The 24,943-nt window shown below is 37.5% G+C and overlaps 1 protein-coding gene across 1 annotated transcript in view; it reads left to right on the forward strand.

The window, feature by feature from the left end:
• The first annotated feature begins 6,096 nt into the window (after positions 1-6,096).
• The window catches only part of FMOD (fibromodulin), a 178,604-nt gene continuing 159,757 nt past the window's right edge, over positions 6,097-24,943 (forward strand). Inside the window, exon 1 of the mRNA XM_044076943.1 lies at positions 6,097-6,390. The gene's annotated coding sequence lies outside the window, so the exon portion shown is untranslated. The remainder of the gene's footprint in view (positions 6,391-24,943) is intronic.

The raw sequence follows: 24,943 nt of genomic DNA on the forward strand, positions 1-24,943 counted from the left end.
CAGCTTAGAATTTGCACTTATATTCTGCTCCTGGTGAGAGAAGGAACAGAGTGCATTGATTTCTGATTGTTTCTGGTTGGGCAGTGAGTGTCTGTGTTTGGTGTTCTTAATTTGTCTGGTTGCTACTCAAGCCATCTACCAGATAAAGGCTACAAAAAGCCTACAGATCCTTACATCATCTGGGACAAGACTGTGGATCACAAAACAGGCTGTGTCCTGCTTCTGATCTTGGGATTGGTGCTAATGCTTTGCTACTAGTGATAGAAGAAGCAAAAGAGTATTGTATCTCACCAGAGTGAAACTTTAGTGAGACCAGCACAAATAGTAGCCAGGCAGTAGCCATTCATGCAACTCCCCTATTTTTATTATTCTTGACAATCTAATTCTTCGTTTTGCTTGATTTATTTCTAATGTCAGAATATCTGCCTAAATACTTCATCCTTACATTTTCAGGGTCTGCTTAGTTCCCTTCAAGTGTTTTGTATAGACACAGATACCTTGAATAATATTTTTCCTATAAAAGCACAATTTAAATTTCAGCAATACCTAGTTACACACAGGAGAACTAGTTTGCAGTGACAAGCACTGTCCCTAGAGTTGAAAAACGGATACTCCTGACATTGCTTTATATTCTCACTCCAACTGAATAATCAATAAAAAAGGGTCTGTTGCCATAGATATGAACATTCCCACTATCCCTGTTACCAGCTTGGTGGATATAGGCATCCTGGGGCAATGTAGAAATTGCCTCATATTTACTGGCAACCATTTAATTCTCAAACTATATAGCATGTGAGAAGTATTTACACAATGTCACTGGAGGTAAAGCTCTCACATAAAATTACTCCTAATGTCAGTAAGGAAATCAGTAGTACACACATTGCACCCATCACACACAATTCAAAGCAGACTTATAGACGCACATATGCTGAGGCACTTAAATGTAACCTTCCTAAACCTCAAAAACCTCCTAGATGAAGTACATATAATAATTACCCCCAGCAGCCCCAAATGCACTCTTTCAAAACACCCACATCAACACAGACAGCCACATCTCATGGAGCATCTACTTCTAAGCCCATAAGGCAAATCACCACACAATCCAACATTCTGTTCATTGGAGACTCCATTGTAAGACACACTGATATCCCTCTCACCAGGCAGAGTAAGGAGGAAGTCATGATTAGTTTATCAGGGCTAGTATCTGCCACATTACACATGCAATCAGGTCATTCGACCAGAAATACACGTACGACTCATTGATAGTCCATGTGGGTGTAAATGACTGGAGATGTACCTCCCTATATAAAGAGGGGCATCATGGAGCTCATGGAATATGCCTGAGGCTGGTATGAGCCTAGCATTGGGCAGCATTTTACCTTCTCCAAGGATGATGCCACAATACAAAGAAAAGATGAATGTGAATGACTTTAATAATTGGCTTAGTTTCTGGTGTCATTCTTAGTGGGTGCAATATTTTTCAGCATGGAAACAGATGGTCATTAGACCATGCTGCTTTGCCAAGGATGGTCTTCACCTCTCTTCTCTAGGCTTTCAAATATTAGGTAAAAATGTTCTCCCACCACAGTGCCCTTTTTTTAGGCAGTGCCAAACTGAAAATACTTCTGACATAGCAAATCAAAACCAAGAAAAGCTAAAGGTATTACTGCTCAGTGCTAGGAATCTAAACAAAAAACTCCACTCCTTAGAAGCTCTCTTTACTCTAGAGAATGCAGATGTGTGTGCAGTCACTGAAACATGGTTTAAAGCCACGAAGAGCACACTGACACTGAAAGGTTATAATGCCTTCCACACACTTAGACCAGCTACTACACAGACAGGGACTAAAGGTGGAGGTGTCTTGATTTACATCAAAAATAAATATATCTCAAGGCTGGTTAAACAGGACAATGCAGTTGAGCTAGTCCATGTTCAACTCACCATAGGCAAAATCCAGTACCACTTCCTTGTAAGCTATACGTCCCCCTCTGACCCAGGAAATCCATACCATGTATTTAAACTTATTGGAAACACTCACCATCCAAACCAATACTATATTCATAGGTGACTAATTACCATGCTATTAAATGGGAATCCTATACAACAACAAAAATACAGGCACAGAGATTCCTGTATTTGGTAAACACAAACTCCTTGGACCAGATTTTCAATATACCAACCAGGGCTGCAACCAAACTGAATCTGGTCTTCACTAATATGGGAGAATCCTGCACACCCCCTAGTGTAATGTCTTCCGTGGTAAGGTCAGACCACAAAATGTTTGTCTTTGAAGTAAAAATAAACCCTGGATCCCCAGCTAATCCTGGAATATTCACAAGTTACTCTAAGACTTACTTCCTGCTATTAAGTGATAACCTGGCAAAATCTCAAACCCCCATAACCCTTAGAACACTGATGCCTATGCAGAACTGTTCACAGAAACCCTATACAAGGATGTTAATAGCTGCATGTTTGCAGCTGTACTCACCAGGAACTAGTACAGAGCTAACTTAAAAAAAAAAAAAGCCACTCTGATGGAATCACAAAATCAATAGTCTGTATATCAGAAGAAGAAAATCATGGCAAAATTCAGAAGGTGCATCACTCAGAAGAATTAAAGCACTCTCAAACTAAACAAGCAACTCAGAGGACAAATAAAGTCTACCAAAGTCAAATTTGAGGTAAATTTGGCCTCCCAGGCAAAGGGCAGCCACAAGACATGTTTTAGCTACGTCTGCAACCTCAAAGGCAATATACAATTGTGTGCAGAGCCCATTGTAAGTGGAGCCACCTATACTGAGCCAGAAGATATAGCAAGCCTACTGTCTGTCAAATTCAGCTCCAGCTTTACCCCTCTCTCCCCCTCATCCTTCCTCAAGAAATGCCATCAAATATAACTTCCCCTGCTATCATTAGGCAATATGTTTTTAATGCTCTCTCTAAGGCCAAGAACACTGCATCATTGAGTGTAGACAGTATCCCAGGATGCCTTCTAAATAGCAGGAAACATGACCTATCAGGTCCTTTGGAATTGCTATTTAGCTGTAGTCTCCAAACAGGCTTTGTGCCTCATGAATGGAGAACAGTAACAGTCATCTCTCTGCACAAAGGTGGGCCATCTACAGACACTGGAAACTAAAGACCCATAAGTCTCACTAGTGTTATATGCAAAGCCATGGAAAGAATTACCATGAAAATGATCAATAATGATACTGTAAACCTCCAGGCACTGGACCTAGCCTAGTTTGGTTTCATCAAGGGTCAGTCATGCCTACTCAGCCTGGTGGACTTCTTTGAGAAGGTCACCAAAGCAATGAATGAGGGCAAAATGGTTCACACTGCCTATCTTGATCTGGCCAAGGAATTTCACACAATATCCCACTCAGGCGTTGTTAAACTCAGGAGGTTAGGTACAAATCTTAGGAACAAACTCGTATGTCACCCAGTGAATAGCCAACTGGCTCACAGACAGGACCTAGGAAGTTAGAATTGGGGAGTCCACCTCTAAAAAGAGGTCAGTCACAAGTGCAGACCCTTGGGGATTAGTCCTTAGACCGTTCCTTTTTGGCATTTACTTCTCTGAAGTCAAGGCCAATGTCACTGGTCTCCAGCTGACTAAATGTGCAGATGACTGCAAATTAAGAGCTGTCATTAAATCCCAGACTGACACAAATGTTCTCTAGGAAGGGCTGACACAGACAAACGGCTGGTATCAGAGCCATGGACTAAAACTAAATGCCAAGAAATGCATAGCAATATAATTTGTGAAGTCATCCACCCATGTTAACTGTCATATTGACAACATACCCCTTAGAGTTGACCCAGTAGTCATGGACTTAGGGATACACAGACAGTAATCTATCCTTTGACCATCATGTGTCTACAGCAGTGAGGAAATCATTCTATGTTGCATAACACATAAACAAAGGCATGGCATCTAGGTCCAAAGCAGTCATTGTTCTACTGTATTTGTCATTCATTACACCTATCATTGCGAACAAGTACCTAACCAGACATATTCAACAAATGGAATGTCCAAAGAGGTTCCTCACTAAAAGAATACAGGGCATAAGTAACATATCATATGAAGACTGCCTCAAGGCCCTATCACTGTATTCTGTCTCCTACAACCTGTTGAGGGGAGATCTGTGTCTGGCATACAGGGCATTGTCAGACCCGACTGTGATGGAACTCTTGCATATCTGCAAAACAAACAGCACCACAGTTACCCATTCTAAAGACTTAAACCTTGCCTATGATATAAATAGGACCTTCTGGGGAGACAGGTATGTACCCCGTCTCTGGAGCAGGCTCCCCATCCATGCGAAGCAGAGATACTCCCTATCCCAATTAAAGTATAACATGGGCAATTGGCTGGGGAACAGGAAATTCATCCCTGGTTTGGCACATATGTCTCTAATAGTCACAGGCAACCTGTAAACAGTTCATCTCTCAGGCCCTTGCTTCTAAATGTTTCATCTCCCAAGCCTCTGCTTACACTTATCAAGGGTACCAGAACTTGTCAGAGTTAGGATGTATGGCTAGACTTAAAAAAAACTTTTGGTTGTTAGCTTAGTAAACACCTATGAACTTATAAGCATAATCCAACACCGAATAGCCAATGTGTTAGGTGTACAACATATACTTGTTTGTGCCTCCCCAGGGAGGCTGTCCTCATTGCTTTAGAAATAATATATTCAACAAAACTAAGAAAAAAGTATTCTCACTTATAGCTAAGATGTTTTTACTTAGAGTAAGATTATTAAGTAGCAGGAAAGAAACAGGTACAGCTAACATGTGGAGGTAGGAAAAGCTTAAGGAAGGAAACTGATAAACAATGGTAGTAAATCATGCATAGGAAGATAATAGAATGGCAAGCAAGTAGTGACAGGCTGAAGTGGTACAATGTGTATTTAACTAGTATCTTTGAAGCACAAACAGATTATTGCTTGACTTATGCAATTGTTAGGTTTCTGATTAAAGCTGGATGGAGGAGGCATTTGAATTTCCATTGGAAGAGTGCCCCAGACATCATATATTACCATGGCTTTCTAGTGGGTCATTGACTTTTCTTTATCAGACAGATTAAGCTGTTTAAAAAACTGTATCACATACAGGATTTGACTGATTATGCAGAAAAGGACTGTAAGTATATTAATCCTGGCTTATTTTGATATTTTTGTGATGAAACACTAGTGACACTTTTTTTGAGTAGCCTGAGAAGATTGGGGATGTGTTTGTCATCACATACTTAGCAATAGGCTACCTATTCATGTGAAACAGAGCACCTCTATGACACTCTTCAAAAGGAACCTGGACAAGTAGATGCAGCACTGTAACAGGAATAGCACCCACAACCCTCCTGGACATAGGTAGTCATTGCTAAATGCAATCTTGGGTATTAATTAACATTTCTATGGCATTACATTGGGATGAAACAGCTAGGCTTGAAATGATCTCTGGGTCAATAGCCTAGTAACCATATATGATCCTATTACAAGCTGTAAAAGTCGAATTCAAGTTTATTCTGCATGCTTCCCCATCACACTAAGCAGTAGTAATTCTCCATTTCCTTAACTTGTGTATTTAATATCAGATATTACTCAGTAAAGCACAGTGATCTCTTATTGTTTATAAGCATTGAAAATGTGTTCTTATTATGTTGCTCAGAACAAACATTGAGTAATAGTTGCATTATACCTTATACATTTAACATAGTAGTACAAATACCATCTTGGGTCTCCCCTGAAAAGAGTCTACTAGCCTTGTGAGACTGTCCTGGTCAACAAAGGATAAAGAAAAATAAATATTCAGACTTTCCTAAAGATGTATTATCTTACTATTTTTATCAAAATTAATTCTTAATTTCCTTGTGACAGTGTCCTATGATCTGGACGTGGATTGACTGCAAAGGAACAGATACTCCTCCAATGTCAGTGTCTTTGTAGGGTTAAAGAAACACAGTGCCATCAAAGGTAATTAGAGAAACAGGAAGCCCCTGGCTAATACATAATTACACAACCACTTTATATTTCTAATTAGAAGACTTAGGGGGCCATTAGTAAGGATCCTGCCCTAAACCCACCCAGGTTAATTCCTCCTTCTCCCTTAAACAGCTTCAGTTGAGTTAGACTCCTGTTTGTGATTACAAAGGTAACTACAGCAGCACTGCTGACTTTTCTGTGCATATGTGTGTGGTTCAGGTCTACAATTTACCAGTGTTTCAAGTGCAGCTGTGAGGTCATTAACTGCATTTTAGGAAGGCTTGACTGAGAGGCAGAGTTGTTATTTGAGCAAAGACTGGAACAGACAGAGGTTACCTGTCTGAGCAAGACTCCCACTGTGTTGCACAGAACAGCCTGCATAAGGTCTCCTACAAGGACGTTTTCAGTAAGTATGATGCTAACTGTCTGAAAGTAAAATACTTTTGACTTTGTTGTATTTCTGCAGAGTTTTGTACACTTTTATAATTTAACACCTATGGGTTTGTTTTCTGAGTTAGTCCAGATTCAAATGGAATGTGCATTTAGAGAGGTTTGATGTCAAATTGTCAAGGTGCTTTCTGTTTCAGAAATTGTTACTGTTAATGCCTGTCTCCATGACTGATTAACTCCATAAGAAGAAATTAGTGAGGTGAAACTTATCAAAATACCTCTTCATTGCAATTCTAGAAATGCTTAGGTAAGTAAAGTAGTGCCACTTCTGGTAGAAAATGAATGTTTTTCTGTCTCCCAGACAGCTACAATAGGCTTCTACTATGACCCTTTAGGTTAGGAAAGCAATACTTACAATATGCGGGTTTTGAAAGATAAAGGTAATGCTTGCTTACATTCATAGCTTTAGATCACCTTGGCAACATGACAATGATAAAACTATTATGTGTTGTAACCTTCAGTCTTCTGATTCATTTAGTTATCACTTAAAGGCACGATGCTGTAAATATGACATCATTTTAAGCATTTTGTGTTCAATTAAGAACAGAAAATTGTTAGGCAGAAGTATGAGTGAAAGCAATGGTGCAAGCACTAGCAAGTGTTCATTTTTACTTGGAAAAAGGGGTATGAGTGATCTTATTTTTCATAAAATGCTGATGAAAGTAAGAGTTTTCTGGAAGCTGTTCAACAGTATCACAGAACAGATATGTTCTGTTTCAGTCTCGTTGACATAATGTTGTTAGCTCTTATCACTCCCTCTTAGAATTACATTCCATTAAGCTTTTTCCTCAAAGAAGCCATTTTCCCTCGACTGTACTTTGCATCTTTATCATTCTAAATCTACACTAACTGTTTCAGATACGGTCCTTGCTACTAGTAACCATGTTAGAAAACTTAAGGGGATATTTCTTAAATTGTAATTTTAACTGATGGTCACTGGCAGCAAAATTAATCAAACTTCTTGAAACTGGCAACTAATTTATAAACTTTCAATGTATTACATGCTGTCTGAAACTGCAAAATCAAACAATTCACAAAAGTTCTATATAAAGAGTCTTTAGAGTTTAAATAAAAATTATAGATACGTGGAATTACTGAATGTCTAATGACACTGGTCTGGTTACATTATTTGCTCCGTCAGTGTGAAAGTGGCAGCTATGGGTTTTAAACCCATGAATACGAGATGTTTTTCATGTTCAGCTTATTAGCTTAATTACTAAAGTGAACTGTTAACCATGCTCAACTGTTCTCTTGAAAAAGATATCAAAAAACAAAACTGTTATCTGTTTGTATTGCTGCTGTAAAAATAAATCATTACTCAGCTGAGCTAAATTCTGCAAGGTGGTATAGAGGTTGAGTTTTATTTCAAAACTCCTGGTTTAAGCCCCATTATTAAAATATGTTTAATTCACAAATATGTTGTTCCAGTTTTATACCATATCCCAAAGACATGTTAGGTGAATTATGGTATCAGTGATCTACTAAGTTGCCTTGTAGGTATGCATGTGTTTTGCTAGTGGCAATGTGTGCACACATCCTCTTGTGGACTGGCATCCCATCCAGAATTAGTTTTCTGAACCACCCACTATATGAAAGGATATACTCTGGCTTTCCTGCAACTCTAAATAAAGTTATCAGGTAATAAATACCAATACATACAAGATGATGGGTAAGATATGGGCCCTATGTTTAAGTGCAACTTTCTGAAGTTCAGAAAGTTGCATACAAATTAAAACAGCATTTGATTATCAGTTTCCTGCTAGTGATACACTTATCCAAGTTTCATGACGCCAGTTTAGTTTGTCTAGGTCTTAAAACCTCACAAATATATTCATAGTTAAGAGTGAGACTAATTCAAATGTTATATACACATATAAAGATAGATTTACATCCAGTTTCAAAACAAATTGCCACCAAAGCATTGACAGCAACTTACATAAAGCATATTTCTATAGCCCAGCAGCAGCCTGGCACTGAAAACAAGTGGACTTTGAATGTGGCTATGAAGATTCTGCTGTGAACACAGAGCACTCATCACTTCCAGGAATCCTCTCTATTTATAGTTTAGCAGTCTGCCAAATACAGACTATAGTAGGTGGAAAATCCTGAGCAAACAGTATGGTAGCCTTCATTTGCATAGTCCTTAAGCATCCCACAGATAACTAAAATACAAGATTATAAACTAAGGAGCCTTGGTAAAAAGCTTCTTTAAAAAAAAGTCATAGAAATGTATATTGTTAATGTCAAGGTAACTGTTAGTCTGCTCTAGTTAAAAGTGGTTTAAGTACTAATGCTAAACAATACTGTTTATTCCAGATTTTCTAAGACCTTTTTTCTGGGCATCCCTTAACTGCTCAGGGAAACAGATGGTGTAGTGCTGACCCTAGTAATAAAGCTGTAACAGCACCATCTCTGAAATAATAACCTACTTTTGAGTTAGACCATTAAATCCAGAATAATGGTAAACAAGGCATGCATTTTCCCTTAGACATGGTGCTGTTTTGTCAGACAGCTAGCCTGCCATCTGCTGGAAATGCACACTACTTTAAACTAAGGAGAGAAGGACAAAATACTACCATGTGACAGGCATTTGCTTTAGCGTACACACATGTAAAGCAATGTTTGCCACTACATCCTGTACACTTGAACTCTAATCATGCAAGAACAGGATAACAAATGCACTCATTAATATGGTACTGCCAAGTAGTGGCTACTTACGATTTGAGGTTTGTCTAAAATGGTTAATTGATTTACTAAGAGACACATCAGGAAAAAAACTGGTAAGCACCTCGACCAGGACTTGAACTCAAGACAAGAATATCCTTCTTCAAATTATGCTGCCCAAGGCATATATGAACTCAGTCCCGCTGCAATCTGCAACAGGGTTTTCAGTGCAAACTTCAGCAAATAGATAAAAAAATAAATCCTGTCATGCAAGTAGTATGAACTTCAGAAGTGTGTTAGAGGCTGAAAAAGGGCTTGCCTTACAATCTTCTCATATTTTTACTTCATTTTTCATTTCTGAAAATAAAAACACAAAATATTACATTATTGAAAATATGATATTGCAATAATTTCACAAATGAATGATTATTTTGCAGGCAGTTTGTAAATATTCCTTTTTTTACAAAATTTTAGAAATAATGCCCTTTTTGATTTAAAAAATCTAACGTTTAATCTGTCACTCAAACTTATTTTGAGTGCATTGATTTATAAGGTACAGAACTGGAGGTAGTGGTTGTGTACAAGAGTTCACCCAAATTATTCTAGTCATTTGGAATATGAGGTATTATATAAGTGATTATGAAAAAATGATGTGTTAATGACTGACAATAGCAATATTTTTGAGAACTTGAACTTAAAGAATTGCAAAGGCCATACAGATTCTAATCTAAATTGTGCATCTAAACAAGACTTTAGCCCATGTAAACAGTAGCTGAAAATCAAAAGCATGTTTTCACTAAATGTTTGGCCATGTTTGTTGTGTTCTGCTGGATGCATATGGAATGCAAGTAATTTTTGTTACTCTTATTACTAGGACAGTCCGCATTTTAAGCAGTAAGCTTATTTAGAGCCTAGTTTTATAGGAAAATGTTCTTGAGTGATTAGATTTATGAGTACTGTTTCCAGTACCAAAAACTTGTGTTATGAGTTATAACTTCTGATGAAGGGCCAGTTATACGGAAATCTCAAGTAACTGGATAATCTAAGTTAAGTCGGATAAGTCCAGTAATAGGTATAATATCACACCTGTGTTCCGTTGTGTCTTAATGGTGATTTGCATTCAGTTTCACACTGAATCACCAGCATAGCATTCAGGAAAACTAAGTCAACATGAAACAGCATTGCTTGATATAAACACTCTAGTATTCCAAGGAATAGAGTGAAAGGACCAATATCTTTTAGAATTATATTCAAAGTATTTAATAGTCTCCCATCTCTGCAATGCTTTGTCCTTGACAGTTTTTGATCAGAGGTGGCAAAACTTCATTATTACATTATGGACATTTATCAGAAATATTTTTGGTTGGCAGCCCAAGAATGTTCAAGGTCTAAACTTGTAAAAACATTTTTGCCAATTGTGGAGAACGTGACATGTCCATGGCATAGCAACTGTTCAAAATGAAGCAAACACTTTTGTTATAAAGTTTAGCAAGGAGGTGTGGTTTTAAAATGGGCATCTGTGAGGCAGGCTTCGCAAACTATGCTAAAACAAGGGGTGGCTTAGTATTTTCATACTATGAATAACTAGTGATGTCTCCTTTGAACAGGAGTATATGTCTAATGTTTTAAGAAGTGTAGTGCATGTATCTGTGTGCCTGTAATTGCATATATTTGTCTGTGCATCTATTTAGAATCTCTAAGACTATATGGAAACCAACATTAGTAAATGCAAAAATGTTGTATTTCACTAAAACTGGAAATATAGATCTAAATAAACTCAGCATATGTGTGCTGTTTCAAGATATTCACTCATATTTATTTTCTTATGTGTACAAATTCTATGTTCACATAATATAAGAGTTAAAGGAAACCCTCGACTGTAAACAGAATTCTGTAAAATGCAGAGATCACACACAGCATGCATCCATATTCTTCTCATAGTATGGTTGCTCATAATGTACTCACAATCACATAAGCATTACAGATAAAAACTGTCTTGCGCAAGCTCTCTACAGTGCATAACACTGAAATGTACCATGACAACATAGGTGTACCAGAAATCGGTAATTTGCTGTTCTACTACAGCTGTGATTTGAATTTCCTCTATTGTTGAACTGAATTCCAATTTAAGATCTTTCACCCTTTAGTAAAACATGAGACATCCTTCTATGAATATGACATATGTACATGTGTTGTAGGGCTCTCCTGTTTTTGACTGAATGCAGTACAGTTTCAGTAAGTAGCTTTATGTCATTTGTTAATGTAGTTCATTGAAAGCTGACACATGTTCATGTGGCTTTTTAGTCATACTTTTTATTGTGGTCCATTGTAAATCCATTCCTGTTGTTCACAGCAACCTCAATGGTTGTACAAGAACACTGTAAATTGTTTGTGAGCCATTTGCTTTTCCCCTTTGTTGGGTGACCAGGTGTCTATATATAAATTTGGGAAATGTGCCTCCCCATCAGTGGGGGTGGGGTGCTTGTCCTATGGCAAAAATGCTTTTCATATGTCTTTGTCCTTCGGTTAGATTTGGTTTTAAAAGTTTTGAATGAAACTTAAGGAAAAGAAATGTAAAATAGTTGGTGTGTATTTTTATGTCTATATCCATCTACTGGTAAAACGCACATAGCATATGAGCATTACCCAGAATACAACAGGTACTTGCATATTAAATGCACAGATTACTACCTGAATAGAACACATCTGATGGAATGGTAGTGGCAGGTCATGGGTTACAAAGTGCGATGCATAGGAAGGAAAGGGCAAAGTGCATCACTTGGGGTAGAGAGAGAGGGACATGCAAGCCAGACAGCTAATATGTGCATTTGTGGGGATTCAGTCAGTGGGCTAAATAACAGCCTCCGCCCCTCACTTATGCTTTCTCTGCATTCTCTCCCTTCTACTTCTTTGTTTATTTATACTTGCATGTCGACTGCACCTCTGAGACCCCTCACATCTCTTCGCTCTTCCTATGTCTGCTTCTCTTGTCGCACACACACTGATTCCCTTCTGCACCCTCTCATCTGATCCTGTGCTTCCCATTTTGCTGTCTGTCCTCCCTTTTGCCTATTCAAATAGTTAATCTGGATCATGGTGGAGTTCCTACTTTTGTTGCCTTTGTGAATGTCTGGCATGTCTCTTTCAGTGCAATTTTTTGACGTATATTTTATTTGTATAATTCTATTGTAAAGTATTAATTACTGTGCACATTGGAGCTTTTTTCCCCTGGCCTCTGCTAAAAATGGAATCCTAGGACCCCAGTCAGACTCTCCTTGTAAACAAATGCCAAATAAATAAATAAATGTCTGAGAATACTTCCATAAGGGTTGATAGGGACAGTAACAAGTTCTGGCTGGCTGCAATGCAGTCATAATGCACTGCAACCAAAATGAGATACTGCCAAATGTGCAGTGGAGACAGAGCTAAAATGTCTTACTGAAAGGAACAAAGGGCTCATCATATGGAATCTTCACAAGGTAGTGTCCATAAAGTCTGCTTGCTGTATGACACCTTGATACTAGATTTTTGCATCTAGAAATTTTTCCTTTGCTATTTCACAGAGCATTAAAAAGCTAGAATCACTCTCTCTATGACCCAAAAGCATGTTGTTGATGTTTTAGCATTGCTGGTATCGTGTAGCATCTTGTCGAACTGTTGCTGTATACAGTGGTATTCTCTTTGAAGTGACAAACTAAGCATTTAGTCTGTTAGTGACATAGAAGAGAGATGACGTGTCTGTAATTAGCAAACCTAACAGGTTTTGAAAGCAAATTTTACAAGAGCAGAGACACTCAGAGCACTATAAAAAGCAAGGAATCGATTACCCACACTTCCACAAACAGGATGGAAAAAGTCACAGACTGCAATTTGCCAAATGATTTCAAGCAATTTGCTAGGCAGCTTGCAGTTATATTTGTTGAGTGCTTGCAAAAAAGAAATATGTTAACATAAATGCTTAGGGTCACCACATTCATAATTTGCCATTTGAGAAGCCTTCAGCAAGATTTTTTCTCAAGCTAGGTAACTTTATTATGGATAATTGAGGGGAATTTTTTTGTTAAAAGATGCAGCTTTTAACATGAATGTATGTGCAACCTATGATGCTTGCTTTCTGGGTAACTCCCTGATGTTGCCCACAGTTCTTTTTCTGTTAACGTGCTATTTGACCTCAGTGTTGACATGTCACTTTATAGAACACCTGTAGTACTATGATCAGTCTGTTATAGGTCAACAAGTGAACAGAGAGCACCTTTCCTGTGTTTCTGCATACTGTATGACCCTCCCTGCCATAGCCAGAGTCCACGAATGACCCAGAAGGCAAAACGGTTGGCTATAGTAATGTGAAGAAATAGCAGCCCAACTACCTTCATTCAGATTGGATCAAGATATATGCCCAGTACCTATGTAGTACACTTTCCTGTTGCACTGTCTCAGATTTTATAAAGAGGAGATCCTAACCTTTTAGTTGTTCCAAAATGTTGCATCAGAGAACAGTAGAAAGAAGTTATATCCCAGAAAGTTGAATTAGTCGGTTAATGCTTATATATCATGTGAGTAACATCTCAAATAAAATTTAATTAAACCACTGTTTGCAAGGAGCAGCAGTGAGTGATAAGGGTAACAGTCCATTCACTAAAGTGCTGTGATGCTATAGTACAATAAATTGTGAGGCCATAGTATGATGATGACAAAACTTCCTCTAAAACACTGACAGTGGTGTTGAGCTCAGCAGATGCAGATGGTCTCATAACAGTTTATGTTTAGACTGTCCAGTTCAATCAGTTTTTCTTGTTCAGTTTTAAGTCGCACAGAGGCTGATTTTTTTAAAACAATTAATCTTTGTTAATCTCCTAGTTAAACATTAAGCATCCAAACAATTTCAGTAATATTCAGACACCTATATACAAAATGGATTGGATGCAGTTAATATGACTTCAGTCTTTAAACATAATGATTATATGAAGCAAAATGCATTAACATATGATGATGCGGCACTTTGTTCATACTATGTACCAGGCCCTTTCTCTTGTATAACTTACACATACTTACTTCAGGAGTGGGAAATTATAAAATTATCAACTATTACTCATTTGAGTCAAAATTTACAACACCTATATGAGCTAGATACATTCCTCTTCATAATCAGCACAGTCTCATCTTACTAAACAAAGATATCCATCATCTTGAAACTCATACATTCCTCAGTTTCAACCTAGTGCGTTCCTAGTAACTATACTTCCAATATCTGTACTTTTGCACACTTTGAATGATCATAATGACTCGGTACAATCACATTCTCCAATTATTTCCTTTTCCTTCCATCTTAGACTTATATACTCCCATGAATTATCTCTTCATCTCAAAATCCAGTCAAGAGTACTTCAACGCAAGAGAAAAAGGAAAAATTATAATAGAGGCCATCTAATAAAATTCCATATTTCAAATGAGAATTTAAACCAAAGACTTCTCTGCTTGATGTTAGCTCAGGTGGATGTAAAAGATCCCATGCCACTTATCAAAAAGTGTAGGGGAAGCTCCCCAGTGTCCTGGCCAAATTCTCCCTAGTATAAATAATCCCATGAAAAGAGGTTACAAACCTAGTGGAACTAACCCAGTCAGCAAAAGATAAAATAAACTGGAATCAAGTATCTAGAAATAATGTCAGTATATATAAATTCATAAGCACTAGGTTAACTTCCCTTGTGGGCCTATTTCCCTTGTTTTTGAATGAATCAACCTAGCCAATTTGGTTAGAGACTGGCCTTATGATCATAACAAAGAATTTGAGGGGACTCATGCATGGGCTAAAACATTTAGTTACTGTCTGTCCATTAGTAGTACAGGGTGCAGTTTTAGAGTGAAATTTCTTTCCCATTCATAAATCCAAATTTTGCTTGAATATGGACAGGAATGAACTTTGTTTTATGTGGATGAGGAGTCTATTCCACAACACTGGTATTCTCTGTTAGATATACAAGATCAACAGAATTGTTTGGAGGGCAGGTATAAGAGGTTTTGATCCCTAAATAGACTATTCAATGCCATTTGACTTGCTGATGTGCAGTAATTCTATTAGTATTGGGTGAGAGAATGCCCTCTTTATCCGACAGCTCACATCTTAGTTGTGTATAGGATGCAGAGTAATAGTGATAGGGTGTTGAGTAGGTCCATGTAGGGCATGTTTAGGCCTTGTATCCTTATAGTAAGGTATCTTTATTGGCATTCTAGTTGTTACACAAGTCTAGACAGATATATGCCTAAGGGAGCATTATATTCAGTGACTAGCCTAATCGGGACTAAGAAAAGGGGACAATGGCATCCCTAGATCTAGACAATCCTTTTGTTTATAAGATGTACAATACAAAAGGACTTTCTTACAACAATGTACACATGTTGGTCAAAAGGTAGATCACTGTCCACATAAGTTCCCAAATCCCTAACTAGGTAACTCAGGGGTATATTTTCAAGGTGGTAGTTCTGTGGGTTTGATGACTTGGCAAAGGATATAATAATGCATTTTTGGCATATACTTTCAGTCCATAATTTTGCCATCAGTTACTTTGGATAAACTTTCCTACAGGTTGGCTAAGTCATTTGATGATTCAACAATTGCTCCTAGCTTGCAGTCATCTGCAAACTTAGTCATCCAGAGTCCTTTGGTGTTGACAACAAATAAAATAAAAAAAAGTAAAATCCAAGATATAAATGACCAAAAACCAGGATCTTCCACAATAAATATTTAATCCAACCTCTAGCACCTCGGCAGTAGCCTTCTAAGGAGACTATGCCGTTGGTATTTACATTTACTACAGAAAAGTAAATGCCAAATAGGAGAGATTTCAGCACAGAACCCTGGCAGACTCCAGTTGTGACTGTTCTTTCTGTGGAGGGAATTTCCCTTGTTTTGATTTCCTGTATCCTGTTTGAGTGCCAGTTAATCCATAATATATACTGTGGTCCCATCCTTCTTTCCCTATATGCTATCCCATTTTCATACAATCCAGTGACAGGCTTATTGTATTAATGAAACGTAATGCTAAATTCCATATTCTAGTTTTCTCTTGTAAATAAAAAAATATATACGTATTTAATATGTATATATATATATATATATATATATATATATATATATATATATATATATATATATACACACACACACACACAAAATACATATATATATTTAGTTATTACACACACCTTTTCCTGTCTTCCCACTCATCCTAAACTTCCACATGATTTAAGGGATCTACCATCTTAGAAGACCTAAGCTGATTTATTCCACATTAGTCCATTGTGGTTCTTTTTTTATCTTAACCATCATCTATTTTATACTAGTGAACATCTGTAAACACACACACACACACACACATACAAAAAAAAAAAAATAAAAACACTTTCAGTATAGTGGAGATGCTTAGTATAATGACTTTCTCACTTTCTCCAAAATGACCTACTCTCCACTTTTCACCATTTCTTCTGCCACCATGCTATTCAGGGTAGTTTAACACAATAACATTGTTAAACTCATTTCATATGGACATCTTTAACATTGAAATGTTCATTTAATGTTGCTAAAAAAAGTCAGCAGAGAGGAGATCCAGCTGCATAAGTCACTGCAAGATGTCTATCCAGTGGCTAAAGATTTTAATGTTCTACAATATTTCTTCCTTCCTTGGTAGGTTTTTTAACAGTTGTGCATTTATTCAACTGTGCATTAAATAATTTTAGATTTTTGTTGATGTATGTTGCTGCATGTTGAGATCAATTAGTGATGTTGAGAATAGTGTTGAAGTAAAACATTCAGGAATTATCTGCACTCCAAAGCATTGTGCATCAATCTAGCAGTACCTACTCAATCTAGCAGTACCTACAGGAAGCAGTCATGTTCTTACAAACATCCTTGTTTTGCTTAGGCTGAGACCATATTAATTTCAGAACAATGAAATCTAGCTCTAGGTGGTGAGGCATCTTAATTCCCAGATCATTCAAAACACATGCACAGGGTTTGGGGGCATGGCCAAGATGATCACTGAGTAACAGCATTTCTTTTCAGCTCTGCCTTTTCAGTACTTTTATGACAGGATTTTTTTTTAATATAACTACTCAAATTGCAGTTTTTTACATTTTTGGATTCTTCTAAGCCTATACTTGAGTAGTATATACAACATTTTTCAATTTTTATATTTTCATTCCTGGCGAAATTAGAAGAGATAACTCTCTATTATCTGAATACAATATGAGCTTCACAAAATCTTCGCTTCAAGAAACATCCACAAAGAAAGAACTTCAGTCTTTATTGTCCACTATTCAAGAACTATCAACAAAAATAGATAAAATGGACTTAAAATTAGATAATTTTAAAGAGACGTTCACATCAAATGGAAATTCTTCATGAAGACCTTAAACAACAGATTACAGGTATAGAATCAGTACTAAACAATATGGACAGCAGGATTCAGGAAGATGAAAATAATGTAGTTTCTTTTAAAGCAAAAATACCCTTCTGCAAACAAAAGTAGATGATTTGGAAAACAGATCATGCAGAAACAAAATAACTCACTTATTATTTCCAGCTAGACTAAAGATTTTTCTACAGAGTGGTCCAAAAATATTCGAACACCTTTACACTGACCTTACTTTTATGAAATCTAAGAAGATCCTAGACAAAATCGAAGAAATGGAGTGGGGTAGTCCAAGTCTTAAAAGAATTGCTGACAATGGTTCCCGGAAAAGCTTTGATCAAAAAAGGAAACTCAAAAAATAATCAAAAATAGTTATATCACTATATCTAATATTATAAATTAAACTCTTTTCACTATCTTTTCATGGTATGGCTCATTATATAACTTATTTTATGGTGAACTAATACTATGAAATAGTATTATATGACCCTGAAGTTGGGAGTGATGAATCTGGATCAAAAGGTGAGTGTTGTAGTTGTTTTTCTTATTCTGTTTGTATTTTTGACAAAATGATTTATGCCAACTTGTCTTTATATAGATTTAATTGCTATACTCATATTTATAAATAATATTTTTTCTCCAGTTGAAATACCTCTTTTTTAAAATATTCTCTTAAGGACCAAGATGTTGCTTAAAAGTTTTAACCTAAAAAAAGCTGTTCTTTATATACTTATCAGTCTTATATACAAGAATGATTTAATATTACTTTTCTAGCTTATAATGTAATTTTAATTGATATGCTTTAACAGTTATAAAAATGCACATTTTATAGGAGGTTTTTGTTACAAAGCAGTAGCCTAGATTTCATTGTACAAGCCATATTAATAAAAAAGTAAGCTTGTATATATTTTGGGCAGAAACTGATTAGTTGCTGCTACTAGATTGGTGGTCAATTTGAGTGAGAGATGACACTCAAATTAGGAGTTTTAAACTCCAGGCAGGTTTTAGGTAGATAATTTGTCATGAATGTATGTTATTATTTTTTGTTAATATTTATTCAGATGTTCACTTCTTTTTATCTAGTCCAAAATAATCTGAATGCAATTTTTTGTGTAGTATTATTACAGTCACTGTAAATTTACTAATGATGTTTCTTATGGTTACATAGTAAACTATTATAAAGTCAGCCTGTCTTATTATACAGACATAATTATCAATGACTTCTTTAAAATGTATATCAATCAGCATTAATGGTTTGAATAATCCAAATAAGAGAAGATCTATGAATGTTGTTGTTGTGTCTTTCGGCTTTTCCCGGTTAGGGGTCATCACAGCGGAACTCCGGTCCGCTAATGATTGGCAGTAGATTTTTACATGCAGAGTTGCCAGCTCTGACGCACAACCTTCAATGAAGGTATGCCCATTCACGCATGTCTCCACACAGAAGACGATTTAGCTGAGAATCGAACAGGACATCTTACTGTGAGGAGACAACGCTACCGCAGCACCACCACCGCAAGAGAAGATCTTTGAATAATTAATTATCTTAAATTACATGGATCTCAGTTAATATTTCTTCAAGAAACCCATTTAGTATCAGATGATATTTCCAAGATTGATACCAAGTCATAGAAAATTCGAGTTGGCTCTCAACATTCTCAATAAAGGGGTGCTGCTATTGCATGGAAAAACACATTACCCCTGCCTAAAATAATAGATGCATATAAGGATAACAAAGAAATGTTATGTTCAGTTATTATAATAGAGTTTCATAATAAAATATTTTCTCTAGTCAATATTTATTGGATCCCTGGCAATGGCTCAGGCACAGTAAAACAGCATTTAGACCATATTATACAATTTTCTAAGGGTGATATATTATCTGGAGACTTGTATCTTAGAAACAAAGATTCTAGTACTAATAGTAAAAGAATGACAGCCCTAGCTAAGTTGTTAAAAGACTTTTCAGAAACATTTGTGTTGAAAGATATCAATAATTAAGCAGATTCTAAATCTTTATTTTATACTTTTTATTCACATAGACATAATTCATACTCAAGAATAGATAGAGTTTTAATTTCTAATAACTCAGTTGATTCTTTAGTAAGACAAAAGTGATTTAATGCCCTCTTTCAGATCATAACTCCATACATTTTGATATATTTTCTAATTCTAAGCTTGATGTTCAGATAAATAATCCTTAATTTGGGGATCAGGGGTTACATCAAGATGTATAACTACTATATATTTGTACTCAGATCATTCAATCTGCTTGGTTTTATGCCTTGCCAATTTTCACATCTTTGCAACTGTTTTCTGTCAGGATCACTTGAAACAGCTTGGCAGTTCAGTCTTTAATAAGACATTCTGTGGCAAGAGTAACTTATGTAGCTTATCCCTAAAATCATGGTAACTACTCAGAATGAAGGTCTAAGACAGCTTCATCAATCACTGAATAAAAGATTAATGTATTACATATAAAGCAAATTACCATGCAGGTAAAGGTGATAAAGGATAACGAGAGAAACATACTCACAAGCGAGGAGTGTGTGTTGAGGAGATGGAAAGAGTACTTTGAGGGGTTGATGAATGAAGAGAATGAGAGGGAGAGAAGGTTGGATGATGTAGGGATAGTGAATCATGAAGTACAATGGATTAGCAAGGAGGAAGTAAGGATAGCTATGAAGAGAATGAAGAATGGAAAGGCTGTTGGCCCAGATGACATACCTGTGGAAGCATGGAGGTGTTTAGGTGAAATGGCAGTGGAGTTTTTAACCAGATTGTTTAATGAAATCTTGGAAAGTGAGAGGATGCCTGAGGAATGGAGAAAAAGTGTTTTGGTACCGATGTTTAAGAATAAGGGTGATGTGCAGAGCTGTAGTAACTACAGAGGGATTAAACTGATCAGTCACATCATGAAATTATGCGAAAGAGTAGTGGAAGCAAGGTTAAGAAGGGACATGATGATTAGTGATCAGCAGTATGGTTTCATGCCAGGAAAGAGCACTACAGATGTGATCTTTGCTCTGAGAGTGTTGATGGAGAAGTACAGAGAATGTTGGAAGGAGTTGCATTGTGTTTTTGTAGACTTAGAGAAAGCATATGACAGGGTGCCTAGAGAGGAGTTGTGGTATTGTAGGAGGAAGTCAGGAGTGTCAGAAAAGTATGTAAGAGTGGTACAGGATATGTACGAGGATAGTGTGACAGCGGTGAGGTCTGCGGTGGGAGTGGCGGATACATTTAAAGTGGAGGTGGGGTTACATCAAGGATCAGCTCTGAGCATTTTCTTATTTGCAATGGTGATGGACAGGTTGACAGACGAGATCAGACAGGAGTCCCCATGGACTATGATGTTTGCAGATGACATTGTGATCTGTACTGAGAGTAGTGAACAGGTGGAGGAGACCCTGGAGAGATGGAGATATGCTCTAGAGAGAAGAGGAGTGAAGGTCAGCAGGACTAAGACAGAATATATGTGTGTGAATGAGAGGAAGGCTAGAGGAATGATGAGGACGCAAGGAGTAGAGGTGGCGAAGGTGGATGAGTTTAAATACTTGGGGTCAATAGTTCAGAGTAACAGTGAGTGTGGAAGAGAGGTGAAGAAGAGAGTACAGGCAGAATGGAGTGGGTGGCAAAGAGTGTCAGGAGTGATTTGTGACAGACGAGTACCTGTAAGAGTGAAAGGGAAGGTCTACAAGAGGGTAGTGAGACCAGCTATGTTATATGGGTTGGAGACAGTGGCATTGACAAAAAGGCAGGAGTTTGAGCTGCATGTGGCAGAATTAAAGATGTTAAGATTTGCACTGGGTGTGACGAGGGTGGACGGGATTAGGAATAAGTATATTAGAGGGTCAGCCCAGGTTGGAAGGTTTGGAGACAAAGCCAGAGAGGCACGATTACATTGGTTTGGACATGTGCTGAGGAAGGATGCTGAGTATATTGGGAAAAAGATGCTAAGGATGAAGCTACCAGGTAACAGAAAAAGAGGAAGACCTAAGATAAGGTTTATGGATGTGGTGAGAGAGGACATGCAGGTGGTTGGTGTGACAGAGCAAGATGCAGAGAACAGGAAGAAATGGAAACAGGTGATCTGCTGTGGCGACCCCTAACGGGAACAGCCGAAAGATGATGATGACCATGACAGCTTTGAAGTCTATGTACATCTCTCTAAGAAGATTACAGTGTAAATAACAGGCAGTAACACAATATTGTGTGTCTGTTTCTAATTGTCAATTAACCTTATAGCTTCATAGGTTCATAGGTAGGTAGGTATTAGGCTATCTGTCTGAAGGCATTTATAAGCCTAGCCAGAATGTGTTGGCTTTTACCGCCCCCCTTAGATTAGTCCCATGTGCCTCTGTCCAGCAGAGCCACTGAAGTGATACCCTGGGTAAACTTTCTGTTTCCCATCCATTCGTTAAGGTTTCTCTTGAAGAGTGCTAACGAGGAGCTCTGCCTAATGTAGACTGGAATCTTGTTCCAAAGCATGGGAAGTCTCTGGGACAGGAATCTATCCCTCCAGCACATCCTATTTATTGTTGTGGTGAGGTTTAGATCCCTAGAGAATGTGGCTCGAGGGGATAAGGTTTTCTTTAGGTGGAGCATGTCCATCAATTCTGGGTTGGACATGGCCTTATATGTCAGGCAAAGATCATCTCTGAGCAGGCTGTATGCAACCGAGTACAGCTTGAGTTTCTTCAGTCGAGCTGCATAGGGCATCTGTTTGAGGCCAGTGATCCTCTTGGTGAGGTACTTCTGTGGTCTTTCCAGCTGTTGCAGGTGTCTTGTAAGGTACATCCCAAATGGGATCCCCATTATACCTAGGATTTTCACTGGGGGAGCCAGGTTTAAGTTTGACTCATTAGTGATTAAAGCCCTAATGTGTGATTTGGGTGCAAATATAAGTCACAGTATCTTGGTGAATTCATTTTAATCTTAGGAATAATGATCTCAGTTAGTATAACGTTTTTGGAGTGTGTGGATGTAATTCCACAAAGTTGAGGAGTTGCAGAGTGTGAAGCCCACCTGCAGAAATATTTTGAGACACTGAGTTCTGAATGAGAGTCAGGCTTTCAATTTGATATTTAGTGTTCATATTTTTGTGTATCACTCACATAGTGAACTCTCATGAAGGCCTTTTGCTGAGGCCTTTTCATTTGCATATGAACATTACTATAAGCATCTGTAATCCTGCACCTCCAATAAGGAACGATCCAAGCAGCTGTAACACAAGTCACTGTAACTGAAAGGGGCTGAAGTTTCATAGCAAATTAGCTATTAAAGGTGCCCAAGAGTATTTATGGAGTGAATAGCAGTAACAAAGGAATGAGCCTGATCTTCATCTGGTCATTTCTCACTATCATACTGTTTGATAAATGCTTCAGTGAGGACCATTTAAAAATCACTCTCATTGGCTATATCACAATATTTCGAACAAAGGAGTCATTGCTTCGCACAGCTACTGCCTTCCTGACCTGTTGCATATCAAATCTAGTAACCTCCTCTAACATTACGCAGAAGGCCTCTTTCTTTGACTTGATTACCTCCCTTACTATTATCCACCAGTGGGGATCCTGAGTTACCACCAGCAAGCGATGCCCACAATTTTGACTACAGTTCCTAGTCTCTGCCTTCATTACTTAGATCTTGATCAGGGCAAATTCATAACGCATGCCCCCAACAATCTAATATATGGCAAAACATTTTACAGACTGATACAGAACTCTTCCTGTGCAGAATTTGGGAACTGAGGTTTACCCTAACTGTAGATTTGGATATTCTTTCTGGGAACTGTTCAACCACTGCCCTGTGAAACTCAAAACTTTCCACCCTGAATATTCAAAACATGTGGCCTTAGGTCTGATATGACCACAACGTCAGCCATTAGTCTTTGATCTCCTTCATTTGATCACTGCTGCAGTATTACTAATGGGAAATATCCTGCCAAGGATACCTTATGTCCAGCCAGAATACCAATGCTTAGGCACCTTCCTGTCATACAATATCTGACTCATGGCATATATATGTAAGAAAACATGAACATAAGAATACATACTGGTACATAAAGAATGTATGGACATAAAGTTCTTAGAACGTTCTTACCAACAAGCCTGAAAATAATAAGTCTGTCAATTTGGTCTGCCAGCTATATGGCCTGTGCAGTTTGCAATTGTTATTGGCATACAAGTATCTGTTTTGGGGATACTTTCTGTTTCATTGATTTTTTTACCTATGTGTGATTCATTATAAGGAATCTACTTACCACACTTTTTTCTGAGTAGGTCCTGATCACAGCTTTACAGTGGGCTCCATTTGTAAATCCTTTATCCCTTAGACCATTAGCAGTCATTTAGTGTCTCAAAATATACCTAGCGTAGCAGAAACTTAAGTTACTCACAAAGTTTAGGTGGTCTAAGTCATCTCTCAAAACATTCATAAGAAGCTGTACAAGAAAATAAAGTCTTTATCTTCAGAAAGTTCTGTTGTCCTGTTGGACCCAGACTTCTGTTGAGGCATGTGATAAACCTTCAGGCTACCTGGTTTCTGTTGCTGCTTTTGCTGTCACCCTCCCAGAGGCCAACAAGGCACAGTTTGAAGTTACATCCCTTATGACCAGACAGGTAGCAGGGCCATGGATAGAATCTTGGCTAATCATTTCTGAGGGACCAGAGGGCATCATACTTCTTAACCTCTTAGCACAACAAATCTAGACAAAGCCTAAAATAATGGGGGATAGAGGCCCACAAATAGGGCTACATTTTGAATATCGCTCTTATAAATTACAAAATTGCTAAAACAGCATGCATTTTCTGAAGGATAAGTTTGAAACTCAAATGTCATTATTTTGTGACTTTAATCTTCAATGATTTGCAAGAAAACTGCAAACTGAGGAACAGACCAAAATATGAGGCAAAAATCTGAACATTCTCGGAAAATCTGGACAGTTGAGAGATATGGCAGCATTGCTTAAATCCTCATTTAAGACATTCTAGGTACACTTAGTGAGGTATGTCAGGGGTCTTGCTCCTCATTTATGCTGACACTCCTAAAGAGAGAAAATTAAGTATGGTTCTCTTCATATTACTCCAACAGCTGACTCACACCTGAAGTGGTATGATTTTTCTCAAGGGCTGTTCAAACCTCTGTCAGTAAAACTTTTTTAATTTCCAATCCATATTCAACTTTTCGGAAAAGGAAGGAGGATATAGTTTCACAGGAAGAGTCAGATATTGATGTCTAATGATGTCTAATCCTTTACTTACTCCTTTCAGATCCACTCACCTATGGGTATTGAGTAAGTGGACGACAATACCCTTTCCCGACTCCCCCTCATATGATCTTTTGGTGAGACTTAATGCAGCATACATTTCTGATATACAGAACACCTTAATTTGTTAGATATTAATGTTTCTAACCCCTCATCAAATCCCCTCCCAT

This window comes from Protopterus annectens, chromosome 7.part0 (genome assembly GCF_019279795.1).
Source record: "Protopterus annectens isolate FY-2018-M chromosome 7.part0, PAN1.0, whole genome shotgun sequence".
In the NCBI taxonomy this organism is placed as follows: domain Eukaryota; kingdom Metazoa; phylum Chordata; order Ceratodontiformes; family Protopteridae; genus Protopterus; species Protopterus annectens.